Raw genomic sequence first — 7,214 nt, forward strand, 5'->3', positions numbered from 1 at the left:
TCCCACGTTTCACAACTATGTAAGTGTACTCGATTCAGACCTAAGCTCTAGAAGCCTCTATCACCACATTTCCTGTTTATAACTGAACAAAGTACACACAAAAGAGTTGAAGAAACAAAGGAGAGAAGAAAAAAACACCTGAGTACTGATAAAGACATATGTTGGTGCTCTGCTGTTTCTAACAGAGCAGAGTAACGGTGCTTAGAAAAGAAGCTGGTAGGAGAATTCTTAGTCTAAGCATCTACTTCATGGCTGCACACGGGCTCTTCTGAAAAGAGAAGCATGTCAGGTGGGTGGCCGTCTCAAGTCTTTTCTGTTTTTCACTTCTCTGACTAACAGTTCATTTAGCAATTTCTAAGTCTTAACTAGGAGATATTAACTTGTGGGAAGTAAATTTGTTAACATGGCATTAAAAAGCGTACAGTGATGTTTAGTACGGCTGGGAAGTGTTTGAATTGCGTTAGTGAGTATATTGATTATTTGCTTTTGAAAGAAAAATATTAGACAGTGTTTCCTAAACGCAAAGCTATCACAGTTATTGATGAATGTTCACTCTAACTGTGCCATGAGATCTGTTGTTCTTACGACTCTTTGGTTGACCATGCATATATCTCTCTAGTTGGTTTAGATAGGAAATAGGATAGAAATAATTGATTGTAACTGTCTAGCAATTAGACATAGTTTTCCCTGAGGCATAAGTAGAATTGCCAATAGTCATGGAGATGAAAAACTTTGAAAAGACCAGTGGAAATCCCATGGCAAGACAGATTGTGAGGGGAGCTCAGATCAATGTCCTGCTCAAATCCAAGTCTGCCCTTCATTCTTGCTGCATTCTTGATGTTCTCTTACTTCTTTAACAAGTGTTTTACAATAGAAGTGTTGTAAAACTTCTATTGTAAGTGTTTTTACAATAGAAAAATGCATTTTATGTAAAGAAAGAGCACTGTGAAATAGAAAATTTATCTCTTTTTTTTTTTTTTTTTTTTTTTGGTTTTTCAAGACAGGGTTTCTCTGTATAGACCCAGCTCTCCTGAAACTCACTCTATAGACTAAGCTGGCCTCAAACTCACAGATATCTGCCTGCCTCTACCTCCTGGTGCTAGAATTAAAGGCATGTGCCACCACCACCCAGCAGAAAAATTATCTTGCAGGCTAACATGTAATTACTTTAAAATGAAAAATATTAAGTTGAATTTCCTTCAAAATTTTGCTCCTATGCATTCTACCCAGTGTTATAACTGGAATAATAACATGTATTAAATCATATATCCAACTCTGTAACATAACCATTTCCTGCTTCATTATAGCATCGGCCTCGTCGTGTTAAATAGATACACAGAATGATATCCATTGTACTAATTAGAATGTGTTCATCCCTTCATCTATTGTTAGACACTTCTGTTGTGTCCAGGTTTCATTTTGTTTTGTTTTGTTTTTTCAATGGCAGGAAGCTGAGCGACTCCAAGGCTTTTGTGTACTGAGGATTATTTTTCAGAAATTATATCTAGAATTGAAATTACTGAATAAGATGCTATGGATATTTTGAGTTTCATTGTTGCTAAATTGCTTTTCCGAGGCTGATGGCAATCCCCTTCTGTTCTGGAGTGTTTCTTTTTAATGGTCGATCTCATTTAGCAGTCTTCATAAGCACAACATACTAGTCCCCTGCTTAAATCGCCTCACTTTACTTACAATGGGCTTGGACACCAAACACTGCACAGGCTTTTAAACTGTTTGCAATTCTGTGGTTAGTACCTTGTCTGACCATGTCTTATGCCTAATTGTTAGGCTGTTGGCACGTTTAGTATTAATACATATTAGGCAGTAGAAAAGCAAAGATACCACATGTTATAATTACTGAGAGTTTGCTTCTCAGAATTTTGTCTGAAGTGTTTTAAAAAATCATTTGTCTGGGTGAGGCACAGGAGTATAATCTAGCATGTGATGTTCATACATGCCCTGTCTTTTCTAAGTTCACAGGAGAACAAAGTAAAGACAATAGTTCTAGTTTTGCTAGGATCATGTAAGAAATGGACACAGCAATTCTCTGTTCATGCTGCTGATGGGAACTTGGGAAGGGGAAGTTCAAAGGCAACAAATGTGAGGCTCAGCTACCTCTGGAACTTACTAGTCCTCATTTAGAAGAGATACAGTAAGCTTTCTCCACACACTTTCTCAGTTCAGCAATTTGGCACAGGGCAGGAGTGCTGTCATTGCCAACAAGGCCTTCCCAAAACAGAGATGAAAGTGTTTGCCATTGAAGCTTTCTAGATCTTAAAAACCAAAATCATCCTCACCACACAAAATTTAGTATGAACACAGGGAATCTGGTGATAACATTTTCCATACTTAAATAGATGAAATAAGCATACTGATACAATAAGTAAGGCCATGCTTCCCCATTCACATAAAATAGTTATTAACTGGATCAAATGGAGAAATCTGTTCCTTTGGTCCATCATTTAATAAGTAATGGCTCACCATTTAGTTAACACTTCGTTTGTTTTTGTTGTATGCTTTATGGGTTTCTCATTGTCTTTACTCACCAGAGCTTCAGTTACATTTCTGGGCAGAGTGACGCTCTTTTAGAGACTAGAGTTGACTAATTATGAATGACCTCTTAAATTCGGGCATTCTTTTAAAGATCTAGAGACAGTGTTTACCATGCAACTTAAGTAACATTTGTCAGTAATATAAGACAAGCTAATCAAAAGAAAAAATGCACTGCCACCTAAAGGTTACAGTTACAAAAAAAAAAAAAAAGCCCACAAGTCATTATTGCATAAATTCTTACACATTTTAAATTTCATTTAATTATCACAGCATTCCTTACTTTACAGAAAGTAGCACAGCCCCTTATAAAACATTTAACTTCAGTGTTTTGTGGGTTAAAAGCTTCCATGTGCCTATGCTTATCTCCAGAGTCCCGCCAGGTTACTTCTTTTACAAAAGACACAGTGTGCTCATAAGATGAAGTAGCTAAGCCCTGATGGACAGCAGCTTTGTTTACATCTGGGAGTTGGGCAGCATTTCAATCCCAACAGCATCTGTGAAGTTTACTAATCTCACATAAAGTTTAGTTGCAAAAGCAACAAAGGAATCTAGCATTGGAGAAATCTGTAGCACCGTCCCTTAAAATCTGCTGTCTATCTCACAGGCATATTACTTTTTTTTTCAGTTAACTTAAATAAAAACTAAGAGGAATCCAGATGCTTTAGAAGGAGGTGGGGCTGATGCCACAAGGATGAGGTTGGGAGCTCCAGATTTGACAGCTGGCTAACTGAGGATCGGTGGTTTGCAAGAAGGAAGTTACACAACTTACGGAGCATTAGTCTTGTTCTCATTCTCATGCCATGTGAAAATAGGCATACCAAAGGTTGTATTGCTATTTTGCTTCTCCCCATAACTCTGTAATCTATACCATTCACATCTCGATACCCTCCATTCATGACAGGTACTAGAAATAAGTTATTTACTTGGAAACCTGGAATTAATGTGAGAGCTCACCAGATGCTAACATCTAGTATTCTCGTATCTTTTGGGTGATGATGGGCCTAGGTGGTGGCAGTTTGGAATATGAACATGGGGATAACATGCTATAACCCTCAAATCAAAAATATGCTGTGTTCAATACAACTACCAGCACTCACAAAAGTGTGTTATGAGTAGACACATGGGGTTTGTAATATCAATTCAACTTTCTTTCAAAACATTTGGGTGCTTCTAATAAATATGAACATTTGTGGAATGTAAAGGGGTGTCCACTGCTCTAAGAGAGTTTATAAGTCAGAGAAAAGTACGAAGAGGGAACGGCTATATGTGGTAAATCCATATACTTGTCCTATTAAAGATAGTCTGAAGTCTGAAATATGTAAAGCATTATGTTTACCGTTTTCTGTTATTCATTGTTTAAGCGAGAGTTTCTGCATTAAAAAAGTCTGCTGATAGAAAAACATTACATTTGCTTAACCAGATCTCCTTCCATAACACATGCAGTTATGAACTCCATACACAGTGCCTGCCTATACCTGTTGACATTAAGGGAGACAGAGATCTTTCAATTAAACCCATACCCTTGGTGAGTGGAAAGCAGATAAAGATTCACCTGCCATTGCCTCCCAAATGATTTCCTAAGCCCTTTGGCTTTTCAACGATGTAAACACCCAAATTCATATTGTGTAGAAGTTATTTTTAAGTCAAGAAAAACTATATAAATGAAGGTACAGTTAACTAATAAAGCTACTCGAACTTGCTCTTGTTGAACAAATGCTGATGGGTACAATAGGATACACTCTGCACTCATAGAAACTCAAAGGTTTGAGGAGATGTTTGTACTGCAGAGAACTGCTAAAAAGAAGAGGCCATAGAGCGTGTGTGTGTGTGTGTGTGTGTGTGTGTGTGTGTGTGTGTGTGTGTGTGTGTGTGTGCGTGCGTGCGTGCGTGCGTGCGTGCCTGTCTGTCTGTCTGTCTGTCTGTCTTTGTGTCTGTGTGTCTGTGTCTGTGTGTCTGTGTCTGTGTGTCTATGTTTATCTGTTCAGAAGTTCGTCTGTTTGGTCACCCAGTCTGTGTTCTTTTCATGTGTTTACTTTATTTTTCAGTATGAGGGTAGGCACTGATGGCAAAGAAGAAAAATGCAAAAGATGTTCAGAATGTCACAAAATACGAGGCTTCCAAATAAAAATCTTCCGCTTTAAAACTTAGACCTCATTACTGAGTGAAAAACTTTCTGAAAAATAGAAACATAAACTCCTAAAATCAGAGGAAAAACAGAATGTAAACTACCTCCCTTCACAGTCTAAATATTTCCCAGTATATTATAGCTTAGGTTGTGCTGTCAAGTTCTAGAATTGCTCATGTAAAACAAATTTACTGTTTTGTAAACAATGAAACACATCCCCAAGGGGATGTACAATGTAGCCCAAGTTCTCACCCAGTACCACTGACATACATTGTCAGGATTTTCCTTAAAGCTTCTAGTATAAGATGACATTGGTGTTTTGGTTGTTTATTTGTAGCTGAGAGAAAAATTATCTTCCAGAAGCAATTAACGTATTAATATAATTATTTCCCTTCTCCTTTTAATTGGAAAAGAAAGTGCAACTTCTTTTTGAAGTATAATTTTGCCCAAATGATAGGATGGCTTATAATTATTTTAATGTAATTAAAATAAATGCTTTCTATTTCTGTCTCTGAACTATGACTTTTATATTAGGCTTTGTTTTATTTATTCAAAGTACAGCAATTTATTGACTGTATACAAAATAATATAAACGTGGAAAATGGAAAAAAAACACTAAGTAGAAAAATTAATTTTTGTAGCATTCCAAAAATGGTGAGTGCCAGGGATTCATTATTGTTTTCTGTATTTGTTACTCCCCAGACAAAGCGGTGTTAGAAATACATAGTAGTATTAAAAGATACCACATAATCAGGGTGGAAGAAATTAAGGTTTAAAGGACACAGATCATCAAAATCACTATTATAATGTTCTAGAAATTTGTCTAAGGAAGGCTGCAAGGGAGTCCATTGACAGGCAATACTCAAGGGGACTATAAGAGTAAGAGTGGGCCATTCTTGGTATCCTTATATGGATATCTTAAATAAGCTGTTCGGCAATATTTTTATAATTAATAAATTTAGTGATGAGTTTCAAATGGCTATTCTTTTTTCTTTAAACCTGTTTTCTTTTGTCCTGATAATAAGGGCAGAAATTATGGGAAACAGACCAATATAAAAAGAGTAATGGAGGATTCTAGATTTTATTTACTGACTACACAACCTGAACTCCAACTCTCTGTTGCCAGTTTAGGGCATGTTGTATACCTGAATGGTTAGTCAGATGGATGACCTTTCATGTTTTCTTTTTTTTATTAGAAGGAAAATTATTTTACATGTCAATTCCAGGTCCCTCTGCCTCTTCTCCTCCCCTTCTCCCCTGCCTCCCGCCCAACTAGCACCCTACCTATCCCATACCCTTTCTGTTCCCCAGGGGGTGAGACCTTCCATAGGGGGTCTACAATGTCTGTCATATTTTTGGGGATAGGGTCTAGGCTACCTCCTTGTGTCTAGGCTCAGGGAGTATCCCTCCATGTGGGATGGGCTCTCAAAGTCCATTCCTATGCTAGGGCTAAGTACTGCTCCACTACAAGAGGCCCCAAAGATTTCCAAGGTCTCCTCACTGACACCCACCTTCAGGGGATCTGGATCAGTCCCATACTGTTTTCCCAGCTATCAGTCTGGGGACGAAGAGCTCTCCTTATTCAGGTCAGCTGTTTCTGTGGGTTTCACAAGCCTGGTATGGACCACTTTGCTCATCAGTCCTCCTTCTCTGCAACTGGATTTCAGTTCAGTTCAAGGGTTATCTGTGGGTGTCTGCTTCTACTTCCACCAGCTGCTGGATGAAGGCTATAGTATGGCATATGAATTAGTCATCAATATCATTATCAGAAGAGAGAATTGGGTCCTGAGATGGGCGTGGTAGTGCACGCCTTTGATCCCAGCATTCAGGAGACAGAAGCAGGAGAATCTCTATGAGTTTGAGGCCAGCCTGGTCTACAGAGTTAGTTCCAGGATGGCCAGGGCTACACAGAGAAGTCCTGTCTTGAAAAACCAAAAAAGAAAAAGAATTAGGTCCTATTATAGAGTAAAAAGCTATCTGAGCCAGTTCTTTTTCCATATATGAACAAATCCAGGTATTTTCATGTAGGTAGTGTCAAATTTAATTTCCAAAATCAATTCTACATTCCTTGAGATGAGTGCATTGTCAAGATCCCAAATCCCCGTAGAAATCTGGTTTGAAACTTTTAGTTTAGATTAGTTCTAAAGTTCAGTTTCACCAAAAATAAATCATCAATATATCCATTAAATATTTACACAGTAATATATTTGGGTCAAGTTTACAATAATGTAATTGTAAGATGTGTACATAGGGAATTTATAGTAAATTATAGTACACTGCATAATTGTTACTATCCTATATAACTGTGAGGAATAAAGTTTTTAAAATGATGGACAGTTGTCAAAAAGTAATTTGGATTGCAATGATTACTCTTTCTTTGAGAATAATGAGTCAGCTTAGCTGTTTGATGAGGTGTCTGAAGGAAGAATTATGCTATGAACACATAGGAAAACATCTGGGTTTTGTTGCATAGGAGGGTAGGAACGTAAGGAAAGGACTAGCTATCACTAACTGCTTGCTTCAAATTTTCTGAGAA

Source organism: Cricetulus griseus, chromosome 4 (assembly GCF_003668045.3).
Source record: "Cricetulus griseus strain 17A/GY chromosome 4, alternate assembly CriGri-PICRH-1.0, whole genome shotgun sequence".
NCBI lineage: Eukaryota > Metazoa > Chordata > Mammalia > Rodentia > Cricetidae > Cricetulus > Cricetulus griseus.